We start from the raw sequence: 15,589 nt of genomic DNA, 5'->3' as shown, positions 1-15,589 counted from the left end.
CGGCTCTTTCTCCCTCTTCGGCTAGGGAGTTTGTCCGCCTCTCTTGTCTCGTCTACAAGCTCGTTTAACTGCCTTTTCCAGCTCCGCATATCGCTAGCGGGCGGCTGCTTTGGCTGACCCGATACATGCCTGCTCAATTCCGACTTTCGCCTTTCTCCGATCATCGACCATTCTCCAAGTTCCATCCGACATCCATTCACTTCTTCTTCCACACACTTTACCGAGAGTACCATGGCTCGTCGTGATAAAGGCATTCTTGATTCCACACCACTGTTCTTCGACTGTTCCGTCTGTCGGCAGCTCCGAGGCTCGGCATTCTAGCTGTTCAACGTATGCCCTTTTCACCTCTGGATTCTCCAACTGGCGGACGTCGTATCGACACCCGACTTTCTCCCGCGCCGTTGGACACGTGCAACTCTTAGTCGTATCTCGCCAAGGACGAGGTGATGGTCAGATGCAATGTCTGCGCTTCGTCAAATAGGTTCCTTCTCCATTCTGACTGTACTGAAAAAATAACTGTATTTTTTTCCTAATTAATTTTCAAGGAACAGTAGAACCCCATGTATCCGAGCTCCGGTTATCCGATTGTGTACGCGTTATCCGAGCCACCATTTTCATACAAATTGATGTATTTAAAGTTTAGGTTTGTCACCGCAATATATTGTTTTTCTATTTACCCCTGTTTTTTGGAGAGTTTAAGTCTAAACTTAAAGAATAACGTCGATGATATAGCATTTCAAAATCCACGTATTTACTGAGCTATGTGCCGAGACGTTTGTTATACCAAAGCGAAAGTAGATATGTAGGTGGTATGAGGTGATCTTTCCTCTGACTGTCTTGGAATCGCAGATTTGTACTGTATTGCAATTTTTAAATAATTGTCAAGAAAACGGGTCTAGCTTTTGTAAAACGTGTAAAAATCAGACTAACGAATAGTAAAAAATGGCTACCGCTTTCAGGGAAAATGTCGGTAAAAATATAGGTTTTTCTCACTAACAAAGTTTTTTGATAGATTTATTGCCTCGGTTGTTTTAAAACTCTCGATAAATAAATTCTAGTTGAATAAATGGGTGTTTAGAACCTTAAGCATAATTCAATAGATGCCGTTCACAGCAAAAAAAACGTTTTTCTACCTTCTAAGAGTATATCTACATACGTAGATGGGTAATTATATTATCCGAAAAACGTTTCCATCCAAGACAAACGACATCTTCGCCTCATTTATCGTGAAACAATTCTCCGTGAAAAGCGGCTCTACGTGCATTTTAACACAATTGTTTCCATTTGTTTGGAGAGCCCAATTGCGCATCGAACAGTGCAGAAAAGATAGCGCTTAGCAATGAAAGCATAAAAAAACTTTATCCCTCCCTCCGGAGAACTTTACAGTCGTAATCTCCTGTAGAGCCAAGAACTTTGTTGAACAGGAACTGTCGGTTGGCATTTGCATGAGAATCGTGAAATGCTCATCGGAAGAGCACATAAATGTATGCATAAGTAGCTTCAGTCGAGTAACGTACGTTGTACCGATAAATAGTTGAATCTAATTTTACACTTACATTGCACTTCATATTAGAGACAACAATACATTCTTAATTTGAGATCTTTGATGTGGACTAAAGAAACCAAAAAAAACTTCCCATCACATGCCATGCCGAAATTCCGCAAGACGATGTATAATTGCTGAAAACTTAAACGATAATACGGTTAACTATCTTCCAGACGTGCTTTGGGGAGTTATTTTATTTCGAACCAGGCTCCCCACAGAGGCGGTGAAACTTTTCTTTCCGGTTTTCCTGTTTCCTCTTTTTCGGGTCTCTCGTGGCTTCCGCGAGGCTGCGTGATTCTGGTGCACCCTATTTTTTTTTATTCTGTCAAACTTTTCGTATTCAAGCATTGGCTTAAATGAGAGCTCAATTGAACCTGTTAATATTTTCAGTGGAAAAAAAGCAGAACGAAAGTGGCCTATAGTTTAAAGGTTTCAACAAATTGGTGTAAATGTTATTTCGCCGCATACGTTTCCAGTGGGAGAGGACATATTAATGGATACATTCTATGTTTCCTCTTTTTTTTCAATTCTTCATACAAGCAAATGAAAGCACAACTTACCAATGACCTATGCATTAGTAGATTCTCAAATTGACCCGTTTTAATGCTGGTTGCTGAAGTTCAATAAAACTGTTTTAATTTTTTTTTAATTTTCCGTTATATTTCAGTATAAAAATTATGCCGTATCGTAACTCTTCAACAAGATCTTTTTCTAAATTTATGGAGATGTCATCATTTAGAAACAAACTTTTTTGTAAGGAAAACTTGGAATACTCTATCATGTTTTATACACATTTTGCTTAGCTAAGCTTGATTGACTAATCACATGCAACTTATATTGTTGAGTCTGAAATGCTTTATCAAGAGATTCAAAACCAATTTTTACATAACTTCTTAAATTTTCGAGAATGATTTTCACTATTTGCACATCAATTTTCTCGAGCTCAGACGTGGTTCAGTAGAACTAGTTTTACATGCTGGAACTCTTTCTTTCACCATCAATAACGGCGCCGGTCACGCCCTAGTAGTTAATAGATAGAATGGAAAGATAGAGAAGAGGATGTAAGAAAATTTTTGTGCTTTCAGTGCTGCATCCAAGCGAATAAATTGGTCTGAAATGGGGAAAAAGAATTCGATCAGGATACACTTTTGACTAGCGTAATGATGTTAAAATAAAAGCCAAATTTTGCGCTTTTTTCCCATGAATCTCTTAAGTATATTATTGATGCCATTTTTTATGAGGGTTCTATCACGTAGAGAGCCAATGTAATATCATTAAATCTTCACATTGAAATTTAACAAAAATCGTGTAAGTGTAACATTGTTATTGATCATATTTTAGTATATTGTTTTTTTTGTGCGATTGACAAATTTTTGTTGCGTTTCTATATTTTAACATATTTTTAATTTGTAGAATTTAAAAAAAACGAAATTCAATCTTAGTTCATATTTTTGCAGATTTACAATTTTCTAAAACGAGTAAACGTTGATTATTTGCACATTTCGTTCAAAAACTCGGCTTGTGATATAGCTCAGTTGGCAAGTCTGTTGTCTCCTGAGCCGATGTTCGCGAGTTCGAGCCCAAGAGTAAACATCGAACACAGTTGTACCGAATAGTTTTTCAATAACGATCCGCCAACTGCAACGTTGATAAAGTCGCGAATGCCATAAAGATAGTAAAACGACTATAATCGAAACAAAAAAAAAGTTCAAAAACTGGCATAAACTGTATTTTATTGAATATTAAAATCATTCGGGGAAGGTTTATATCAGGGTCAACATCGAAATCACACAATTAAATTTGTACCGAAATCCGATAATGTTAGTGTATAACTTCTAGGAATAAATTGAAAATTATAGAAAACTTAGCTGCATGATTTCATTTTGTTCAATGAAGATTCTTCCGGGAAATCGACCGTAAAAAGATAACAGCTTCCTGGCCTTGGATATCCAACTACAAGACTACTTTCACTTACAATACCACATAACATTTATTTTCATGTTTTATACTCATTTAATACTTTTTTTTAATGTTTAATTTATAATCTATACCTATATATAAAAATGAATGTGTGTCTGTCTGTCTGTTCCCTATAGACTCGGAAACTACCGAACCGATCATCGTGAAACTTGGCATCTGAGGGTTTTTGGGGCCGTAGATGGTTTCTATAATAGTAACAAACCGCCCGACTTAAGGGAGGGGGGGCTCCCATACAACTTTTGTATTTATTCCCACGAACCAAAAGTCATGGCACCCATTTTGCCAAGCAATTTTCGTTTCCTTTGGCGGGATTATTTTCACTATCACCATGCATGGGCCGGGCATTAGAAGCAACCATCCAAAGTTCACGTGTACTGGATAGCAAATCAAAGCTTGCTAAGCATTAAAAATTTGATAGAGAAAATTTTGGCGGATGGTTTTTTTTTCTTCTACTGTTTAAAGCACGTGGTACCGATAAAGAAAAATTAATTAGATTCCAAGTTATAATGCCAAGCCAGCGATTTCAGAGCTTCAATAGCCTTCGAGGAATTTAAACGGGGGGTTAGAAAATTGATAAGATTATTTAGTCTGAGGTTTTGAGTTTTAAACAATTCAATTTCATTGGCCAATTCATAACTTTTGAGTTATCATTGATGACCAATTTAGTCAAATCAACCATCCAATTTTGAGAAAATTTATTGTTAAACTGTTTAGCACTGCAAATTCAAACAAATTATATCTTAGAATTTAACATTGATTACTCTTCAGAAAAATTAATGGGATGTTTGTGCCCAAGAATAGAAAAATTTAATTGGTGACTTCGGTTCAGAGATGATCAGTATTCGATAACTTCAAAAAACTATTAGTGAGCTTTCAACATTTAAGGTAAACTAATAATAAAACAGTATAATTTAAAAAAGCGAAAAATACACACATACAATTAAAAACATGCAAAGTAAGTTTTTTCCATGGTACAACAAAGTTTGGAAGTCTTTTTAGAAATTTCTGAGTAAATAAAATTTAAACAAACCAATGTACAAGAAGATTATCCATTTTGAAAAGTGGGATAATCTCCAACAGAGATTTTCATTAGATAGGGAATAGGAATGATAAAAAAACAGTTTCATCTTTTGAAGAAAAAAATATTGGGAGAAATCTATTCAAGCTTCCTAAAAATTGATGGATGTAAAATGTTTTTCGTGAAAGGATGAATTACAACGAAATACATCGCAAGGTATTAGGTTACGAGTCAAGTTTCTACTATGTTTGAGGTCGATCTGTCCTTTCACTGGGGAAATAAGATGTGGAAAAAGGGTTTCCCTTACAGTTTTATGCCTTACTCGAGAACTAATCGAACAAAGAAAAAACAAAATTTAACAGGGAAGTATACTCAATGCATCAATTGCCTGGAAAAACTAACTCAAAAAAAAAAATCAGTTAATCTTTACTGGGTTCCTAGGCATTGTGGTATAGAGGGTAATGAAAAGGCTGACAGCTTGGCCAGAGAAGGGTCTTCTATTCCGCTTGAGGGACCAGAACCATTTTGCAGTATTTCCAAATGCTATTTTAAATTAGAAATGAAAAATAAAGAAAAATGTATAATTGCCAACAATTGGAAAAACTCTGTTGTAGGGCAACAGGCTAAAAGATTTATCCAACCAAGTATTAAAAAATCAGAAAAAGCTCTCAGTTTATCTAAGAAAGACCTTAATATGTTTACAGGGCTCGTTACAGGTCACTGTGAATGCAGATATCACATGAATAAAATTGGCAGAATCAACTCTAACGAGTTTCGTTTCTGCAGTATGGAGAAGGAATCGTCAGAGCATCTTCTTTGCGAATGTCCTTCTCTTATATCGAAACAGATTAAAATAATCGGCTGTGGTATATTAGATCCCTCCGAAGTTTTTTCAATTGGTCCTAAAAAGGTGAACAGCTTCATAAGAGCGGTTATATAAGATTGGGAAAATGCTAAATCTCAAGATAGGGACACTATCTAAATATAGAGAAGTGATCTTCCTTGACTAAACATATATTAAACGGGGGACATATCACAATAGATCAACTAACTGGTCGCAGTGATAGATACCTAACAAGGAAAAAAAATCAAGTACGAGAAATGTTATTTTTATGTTTTGAGACCCCTCACTCTCTCCAACGGGAAGAGGGGAAAGAGGAGGGAGGTTTTCATACAATATTCTTGGATCATTCGTGAACTTATTATTCAAATTTATAGCAAATGGCATTTGAGTAGAACTTTTTTTCTATGATTGTTTAAAGCTTTCTACCTCTTTCACTGATTCGATAGGGAGGGATAAATTTTTGTTGTATTTTTTTAAATAAACACAACAGAAAGTATACACTAAATTTCTACAGTATGTCATTATTATGTTGGTTGTGAAAGTCCGGGAAACATTGGGCTATTTTTTTTAAAACCCGTTTGATTTTGGCATATATAACAAAATGAAACCGTGCCTAATTCGAACCGTTTTAAAATTAAGAGGGGTTTGAATTTCTATTCGGCGTGCGATGGCAGCACTTTTTCTAGAGAAATGTTAGTCAAAAAAGACTTGTTGCATATTGCGTGTTTACTAGGAAAAAACCGTTCCAGGCTTCATTCATTCATTCATTTATTCATTCATTCATTCATTCAGTCATTCATTCATTCATTCATTCATTCATTCATTCATTCATTCAATAATTCATTTATTCATTCATTCATTCATCCATTCATTCAATCATTCATTCATTCATTCAATCATTCATTCATTCATTCATTCATTCATTCATTCATTCATTCTTTCATTCATTCATTCATTCATTCATTCATTCATTCATTCATTCATTCATTCATTCATTCATTCATTCATTCATTTATTTATTCATTCATTCATTCATTCATTCATTCATTCATTCATTCATTCATTCATTCATTCATGCATTCATTCATTCATTCATTCATTCATTTATTCATTCATTCATTCATTCATTCATTCATTCATTCATTCATTCATTCATTCATTCATTCATTCATTCATTCATTCATTCATTCATTCATTCATTCATTCATTCATTCATTCATTCATTCATTCATTCATTCATTCATTCATTCATTCATTCATTCATTCATTCATTCATTCATTCATTCATTCATTCATTCATTCATTCATTCATTCATTCATTCATTCATTCATTCATTCATTCGGTCATTCATTCATTCATTCATTCATTCATTCATTCATTCATTCATTCATTCATTCATTCATTCATTCATTCATTTATTCATTCATTCATTCATTCATTCATTCATTCATTCATTCATTCATTCATTCATTCATTCATTCATTCATTCATTCATTCATTCATTCATTCATTCATTCATTCATTCATTCATTCATTCATTCATTCATTCATTCATTCATTCATTCATTCATTCATTCATTCATTCATTCATTCATTCATTCATTCATTCATTCATTCATTCATTCATTCATTCATTCATTCATTCATTCACATGCTTAACTTCAACGAGTATTTTAAATGAATGAATGAATGAATGAATGAATGAATGAATGAATGAATGAATGAATGAATGAATGAATGAATGAATGAATGAATGAATGAAAAAATTATCTACTATTAGGGAATTTAGAAACCTAGGTTTCTATATGTTGATCAACTGTTCTTACTCTTGTTGAAAATGAAAATTTGCTGTAATGAATGATTTTCAATACCTACTGAAGCTAAAATCTGTGTTTTATGAGTTTTCTTTGATACCTAAATATAATGAATGATTCAGGACGTTTTCGCGTAAATTCCTAGCCATACACCCAGAACTAAGTAGGCCATACTCTATTGTTCGATTCGACGATATTTTTGTATGGTTACTGTTCTTGAATTGGTTTGTTGATCTCTATGCCTTTTCAGATGTTTTCTGAGGAAAGAAGTCTGTTTTCTTTTTTTTAAGTTAATATTTAACGGGATTCGAAACACTTGAAGTAAAGTCAAAATCGAAAGATGGAGAAAATTTAATGATTTGCAGAAGTTTTTAATGTAAGAGATTCCAAAACACTTAAACATTAAATTAAGGCAAATCGTTTGTTGATCATATGGAAAACAAACACTTATTTTATTTCCATTTGGATTTATAACTAAAAGTACAAAACATTGAGCTTTTTGCGAAAAGTAAGTAAACACTCTGCGTGAGCTATAAATATATCAAATTGGGGTTAGGTGTTGAATAATATTCAGTAATATTATTCATCTGCATGCGAAACCAAAACATGGGTGTGCCAATAGAAATTTCCACCCTTGCTGTCGATGATCGAACGCCGGAGAGTTTTGCTGTCTTTTATATCCTCCGAATGCTGCTGTCACAATATGTGCCCAAGATATGTTTCATCGAGGAACATAAAATAAGAGAAGAATTTCGTTCAAAACCCTGGGACCATTAATAAAATCTAGCTATTATTGTTTGATATTTTTACTTCTTTTACCACCGAATAATAATAATATTTTAAATAAGTAACAATAGTCTAGTCTCTTATTCGAGGGTCTCCGGCTAGCAGAGATTTTGGTTTAGTCTTGGAACGTGCCAGAACAGCCTCGCCCGTCATGTGTGGCAAATGTTCCAGAATGTATGCACCCGCGCGCGCAGTGCGAACGCTTGTTATTGCTAACTAGCAGCGGAGGATTTATTGCATCACAATTCGCATAAAATTTGTGCATACATCGAAAACAGTAAATCAATGCTGCAACGTGGTGCCACTCGCCTGGTACAGAATCCAAACAGAGTAGTGTAAAGAGGATGCATCACATACCAACTACAACATGAGCGGCCACTTAGCGCCTTTAAAATACATCATCGAAGTCGAACAATGTATTCTCAAATCCATAATGTCGTGCTAACGGATTTGCGGGGCAGCTTTAGTATGGCAAAAACACTACTCGGGGGTTTCAAACCAACATACGGCCAAACTCCCTGTGTATATCACTTGAAAGCAACAATTTACTTTTCTATTGCTGACATTTTTTTTGACAATTTTGTTAAGTTTTCTATTGTAAAATATACCAACAAATCTTATTGGCAACACATATTCTTTTAAGTGCATTTGATAGTAATGCTAGCAATGGTTATTACACGCAAAGTAATTTAGAAATCAATAATACGAGATTTTTCACGTAAACAAAACTTTAGTAACATCCCATCGATTATAAATGTATACATTACGGATACGGAAAATACGTTAAAAATATTCGTAACGGTTTCGAAGGAATTCTCGAGTTTTCCGTGTAACACGGCTCATCATGCGGCGCACACCTTATTCGTCCATCGTTTTAGCTGTCTTTGGCAACCTTTCCCTTTGCCTTGAGTTTCCTCGTCATGATTGCCCAGTATTTCTCAGAAAGGCCGGAATTGGGGGCAGTTGGGTGGGTTAAGATTTTTCGGAACAAATTGGACCCCTTTCTCTGCATACCATTCTTGAACGACTTTGCTGTAATGACAGCTTGCCAAAGCTGACCAAAACATTACGGGATGGTCGTGCGATCGAATGAACGGCAAAATTCGTTTTTGTAGATACTCCTTTTGGTATAGTTTCGACGCCATTGTCTTATTTGTAACGAAAATTTTCGTTTTTTTGCCACAGCTACAAATGTTCTGCCAAATAATAAATTTTTGTGCAAATTTAAATTTGGCTGGAACATTCTCCCGAGTCGTTGCCAAGTAAAATTTCTGACCTGGGATTTGCCCGAAGTCAGCTTTGACATAGGTTTCATCGTCCATCAGAAGACTCCCGTCGAACTTGGTCTCTTGAACACCTGGTCTTATAGCTGATTGGCTGTCATAGTCTAATTCTGATCACGTTACTATGAGCTGCACCGAATTTTCTTACCAAATCACGGTCGGACAGTGTGAAATTACTCTTAATCGTCTTTAAAATCTTACCACGCAGTTTCCGGTCGACAGTTCCACTCCGACGATTGACTTGAGGCTTTCGAATCGTCGTCAATGTTTCCTTATACCGTTTGATAATGCGTCATATGGTATTTCTGCGCAATTTCAGCTGTTTAGCTAGCCTAGATGCAGACCACAATGGATTTTCCAAATAACTGTGTCTTCTTACGGTTTCCATGTTGATTGTTTACAAAGTAGGGTCAAGTGGGGTAATTATGAACACGGGGTAATTCCGAACAAGTGCCATACGCGCTGATGTGGGGCATGAATGAACACAAAAAGTTCCAAAAGTGGTAGTTTAACATCCGATTGATAGCTTTAAGCTGTTTCCGATCTGTTTTCAAATCCTAATGATATCATTTCAGATGTTTTAAAAAACCATTTCCCCGTGGAACGGAAATCGTTTTGGACAGTGTTCAATGTTTTGAATATCTGATCACAGGAAATCCAGCTAGAATGTTGTTATCAACTGTTTTACATCCGGTTGATGATGCTTTGTCTGGATTTTGAAGGAATTTTGAAAAAAATCATTCTCACAGATTCACAGATGACTGTTCATATTTACCCCATAGTTTTCGTCTTATGGGGTAATTATGAACACACATTTCCTGACATTTCTTTGGCTTTTTGATGGCCAAATGTTTTATTCATCAACTTAAGGGACCATCGATTTATTACCCAAGCATTTCCAGACCCCCTTCCCCCTCCTCCCCTTGTAAGAAATTTCTCACAAAAATACCCCCCCCCCCTTCTGCATGATCTTAAAACAGGACCGTAAAGAAATCTTAGCCAGGAAACATCAGCACTCGGCATTCTATATCCCAGGAACTTACTGGACCAAATTTTATAAATTTCATAATTAAATTCAGTCTCAATGTGTTAAGTTTTGAATTTTTGAGAAATTGATTTTTTTTTCTTCCAAAAATAACATTCGGATTTAGAAAAAAAAGCTCTGCCAGTTCTTTTCACTCTTTGAAAAAAAGTTTTGAACACAATTTTATCAAATCTCAATAAAACTTTAAAAGTGAAAAAAGTGAATAAAACAGAAATTTTGAAAAAACCTAAATCAGCATATAAACGAGTCTTAATTTTGTTTAAAAAAATAGTGATAAGAACTTGCTTTTTGTTGATAGAAAAAAATACAGTCAAATGTTTTCTCAGGTTTAGTGAGTGGTGCGTACGGATAGTTTTACCGGTAATACCGAAACCGAAAACCTGTATCCCAGGAATAGTTTTCTAACACCGAATAGGTTTTACGTCCTACCAAAACCAGTTTTTTTTGTATTGATAAATAACAAGGTTATAAACTAGACTTAAAGAATTTTTTAATTTTACTAAAAATAAAATACATCATTTTTTAACAAAAGGTTTGCTGCTCGAGTTTTTATTCATTACCGCATGAAATTTAACATTATTATAAACCTTAAATTTCTATGGTCAACAGTAAAATATATAAAAAACCATGATAAAATTGATAGATGAATAAGTCCACAAAACAAAGATCAAAAAGATAAATTTTCTTGTATGTTTGGACAACGTGCTGCTATTGAGAGCATTAGAATTACAGCAAAGAACAATTGTTTATGAGTTACATTCGGATAACAAAGATCCAAAATCTATTTTCTTGCAGTCTTATTTTTATACTTAGTTACTTTTTTCAATCTTTATTTGTTCAAATACATTTTTTTAAATTTAGTTCAAAATGAAAATCTTTTGGTTGAAGATTTTCTCTTTCAGTTTAGTGATGAAAACTTCTGCAGTAATGAGTTTGTTTTGAGAAAATAGAGCTACTAATGTAAAATTTCGTACAGGTGGTAAAAAAAATTAATTAGTGTAAATATTTTTCAAAACAGTTGATCATACAGAATTGACAAGCCTTGCAAAATAAGACTGTTCACTGATCCAAGAAGATTTTAATGGGTGTTTTTGTGTGTACGTGAAAAGCCTAACCTACGACATTTAGGTGAAAACTTGATGTTTGCTACGCCGGACATTTAAAACGGATGTAAAAACTATAGAGTAGCCTAACTTCCCTAACTCGCCTAAAATTTCACACGTATGGAGAGGTCCTATCAAATAGAAATGATCTGCAACGACATAAAGATACGAAAAAAAAGAAACCAACTGAAACGTAAAAGATGCAACAAAAAATTTAACTACCAAAACAAAATAAAGAAAAAAGAAGAACACTAAATAGCTATTTTTTGCGTTGTTTTATCTTTAAATTTTGATTACATTTGTTTATTTTATAAGTTTTATACATGAATTGGGTTGAGTTTTAATAAAACAACCCATTTTCTTATACCTGCTAATTATTTTCATTACTTGGTGTTGAATTGAGATTTTCTGACACCATATAAATCATATTGGACAAGTCTCGGGGTAATTATGAACAATATTTTTTAAGTAAAAAATCACCATTCACTGCTTTATATGGGTAAATGTAACGTATAACTACTGTAACTTTTCAAAAAATTTATACCAGGTTAGTAATCCGTGTTCATAATTACCCCCTAGACAGGGGGGTAAATATGAACAGACGGGGTAATTATGAACAGACGTCTCAAGGACGTGGGTTGCGACCAAGAAAAAAAAGTTGCTCTACAGAATGATGAAGAGCACGGAAACATTCAATATTGGCAGGTTTTCAGAATTTATGATAAGAAATAAACATATGGTGGCTGTGAGTGTGCCAAATGAAGAAATTTTGTTCATAATTACCCCACCTAGCCCTACAATAATTTACAGGAATTTGAGGAATATTAAAAATACATACGTGAAGCTGACAAAATTTCTGGCAAGTGGGCGCCAAGAACTTCTAAATTTGTCCACCAAGAGTGCCGCAATATGAGCAAACATTATTCAAATTCTAAATGAAGCAAGCTTTACTTTCACGTAAATGACTCATGAATTTCACGCAAACTTGAAGCGTATGCGATTTTTGAATTTTTCTCAAGCTTGTGGTAGTAAATTTTATTAGAAAAGAGAATTGTCGCCATTCAGCCGGTTTGTTAACTTCTGTGAAAATTTGCTACCCGTTAATGGTATCAGTTGCATATCGTTGACTAGAACTTCGTTAGGCCAAATGATCTTTTATACGTACGTGTTGTGATATTCTAAATATAATGTTTCTTAATTTTTGAGGAGCACTAAAATTTTTGATTTATTTTTTTTTATTCCTTTTTTTAGATTTTCCGGTTTAATCCGGGTTTGCCCGGATATTTAATACAAAGTTTGGGAACAGTCAGTTGCCCAGATTTCATTGAAAAATGCTCGGATTTATTTACTTTATTGGGCAAATAAAACACACAAAAAACACATTGTGATATTTTTTTTTCATTTATGCCTCCAATACGATTTTTTTTAATCAAGGTTTTTAAAAATAATCATGAAACGTTTTTTGGAAGTCTACAATGCAATTTAAAATCTGTCGATGAGTTTTGATAATTTTTTTTAAATTTTTCTTCTTGATTTTTGTTAAGTAGTTTTTGGTTTTTCGGTCGTCAATTTTGAAATCAAATGACCGGATTTTTCGAGGTTTTTAAATAAAACTGCCCGGATTTGTCCGGCCTAGATGCGTTCTGAAAAAAATCTGGTAACCTTTGTGCACCATTATGGCTAAACACGATTTAAATTGAACAGTAAAAACACAATGTAGGACCGATTTTCATTTTTTTTTCAATTTTATGTTCTCTATAGTCTTTTATTACTGTGAATCAATAAAAAAAATTAAATTCCATTAAATCTTAGGCCAGTGATCGAATTTTTGATCACAGAAAGTCAATTTTTTTCCACCAAACACAGATTTTTTTCAGCAACCTTGCTTATATGTACCTTCTTTAAGCATTATGTGTCACTACGTTCTTGGCATCACGACACGACCGTTTCAACATTTCGCATGCCATTTCCAGTGCATAAAAGCTTCTCTCGTCATTAGTCCATCGACAATCCATCGAAATAGATTCAGAATTGGAGAACAAAACGCCTTCACCGAACACAACGCCATACATTCTTCAATTGTGCTTGATTTTAGGAAGAGCTTTGCTGGACAATTGGTTGTGTATTCTTCAAGTAAAGCAAGATTTTGTGGCACACAGAAACAGCCCAAGTAACATTCAAAGATTTATAGCAGGCTATTTGTCAGCACAGAACGAAGGCAGGGGCTTAGGCATTTTAGTAGGGATAGGTAAACTTTTAAATTTGAATCGATTGAATTTTTGACCGAATAGAGAAGCGCAAGAAAAAGCAACCGTTCGCGTAGAGAATAGTTTTCAGAATGACTTTCAACCTTTTCGCAGGCTTTCTTTCGGTTGTTCTCTTTCTCTCGTAAACGTATTTGAAATCTTTCACTTTCTCTCATTTTTTATTTTTAATAAGCACTGAACAAAATCCCTTACACGCTTGTTCGTGTATCTGCCGAATTATTTATTTTACTTCTAGTCTTACGTATTATTACTACATTACTTCCCTTCTCTACAGTTTTTTTTTTAGATATATATATATATATATATATATATATATATATATATATATATATATATATATATATATATATATATATATATATATATATATATATATATATATATATATATATATATATATATATATATATATATATATATATATATATATATATATATATATATATATATATATATATATATATATATATATATATATATATATATATATATATATATATATATATATATATATATATATATATATATATATATATATATATATATATATATATATATATATATATATATATATATATATATATATATATATATATATATATATATATATATATATATATATATATTTTAGTTATTATAATCATATTTTTTTTTTTTTGAGGTCATGATGACCAAACAATAAACGTCTACTTTTCCTTTTTTTTTCTACGATTATTAAAAATTTTAGAAAAAAATGATTTATTATTATTGTTATTTGCATTAACATTTCTAGCGTTTGTTTTGTGAGTTTTTGATGAACATTACTTGAGCATCCCAACTATAATCTAAAATTACGAACATCACAGATTTGTTTTTTTTTTATTATTATTAAGCATCCCTATAATATGTGATGCTCATTCATTGTCTGTCAATCCTGTGCGAGATAAAAGTAAACATCGGTCGGCACCTACGGAAGACGAATTTTATGTATAATTTAATGATATCAAGTTTTGTTTTTCTGTGTATTACCGTTCGTTTCCATCACCAGGAAACATGATATACGTATAAACTGTTAAATTTAGCCGGTCGTCTTATCGTTTGACGAGAACGTAGGTTTGGTCCATCGGGATGAAACTCCGTTGCTTTAGTTTCGGGCTCGGTTTTCTCGTGACTTGGATTATTTGCAGTTTCTTCATCGATCATTCTTGTAGCAGAGAGCCCGGAGCTTTCCGTCTTATCATCGACGGAATCATCGAAAAGTGGAGCCTTCCTGATTTCCTGAATGTTACGATCATATTGAACACCGTTCCTGTTCATTACTACTACTCTAGATCCTTGTCTTGCGATGACTTTGTAGTCTTCTGATGAAAACGTAGGATCAGTTTTCGAACGCTTTTGACGAGCAAGAAGGACTTTGTCCCCAATTTCGATGTCCGAATTTCGGGCGCCCCGTCGCGCATCAGCATATTTATTGCTGACAAGTTTAGCTTCAGCGTCTTTTTCAACTACATCTGTTCTATCAATCGGTTTTTGGTTCCACAAACACGGAAAGGTTCCGCGGTATCGCCACCCAACCATAAGTTCAAATGGAGTCAACTTTAACCTTGCATGGGGAATCAATGTGTTGTGCTTATGGACGTAATGATCTAAGGTAAGTCTCCAATTTGTTCCATCTAGTTTAGACGCTGCCACAGCCTTTATGATACCTTGATTGTTTCGCTCAACCATACCATTAGATTGAGGACATAAAGGCACCGATTTGCGTATTTGAACCCCTTTATCCATCCAGAATTCACAAAAGGCAGTGCTTCTGAATGGCGGTCCATTGTCGCTCTGAATAGCTTTTGGGAAACCCCATGTTTTGAACATTTCGCATAATGCAGCATTTGTTGACTCAGCGTCCATACGTTTCATTTCGACTAC

This window comes from Uranotaenia lowii, chromosome 3 (genome assembly GCF_029784155.1).
Source record: "Uranotaenia lowii strain MFRU-FL chromosome 3, ASM2978415v1, whole genome shotgun sequence".
NCBI lineage: Eukaryota > Metazoa > Arthropoda > Insecta > Diptera > Culicidae > Uranotaenia > Uranotaenia lowii.
The sequence above is the reverse complement of the archived record's forward strand: the minus strand, read 5'-3'. Positions refer to the sequence as shown.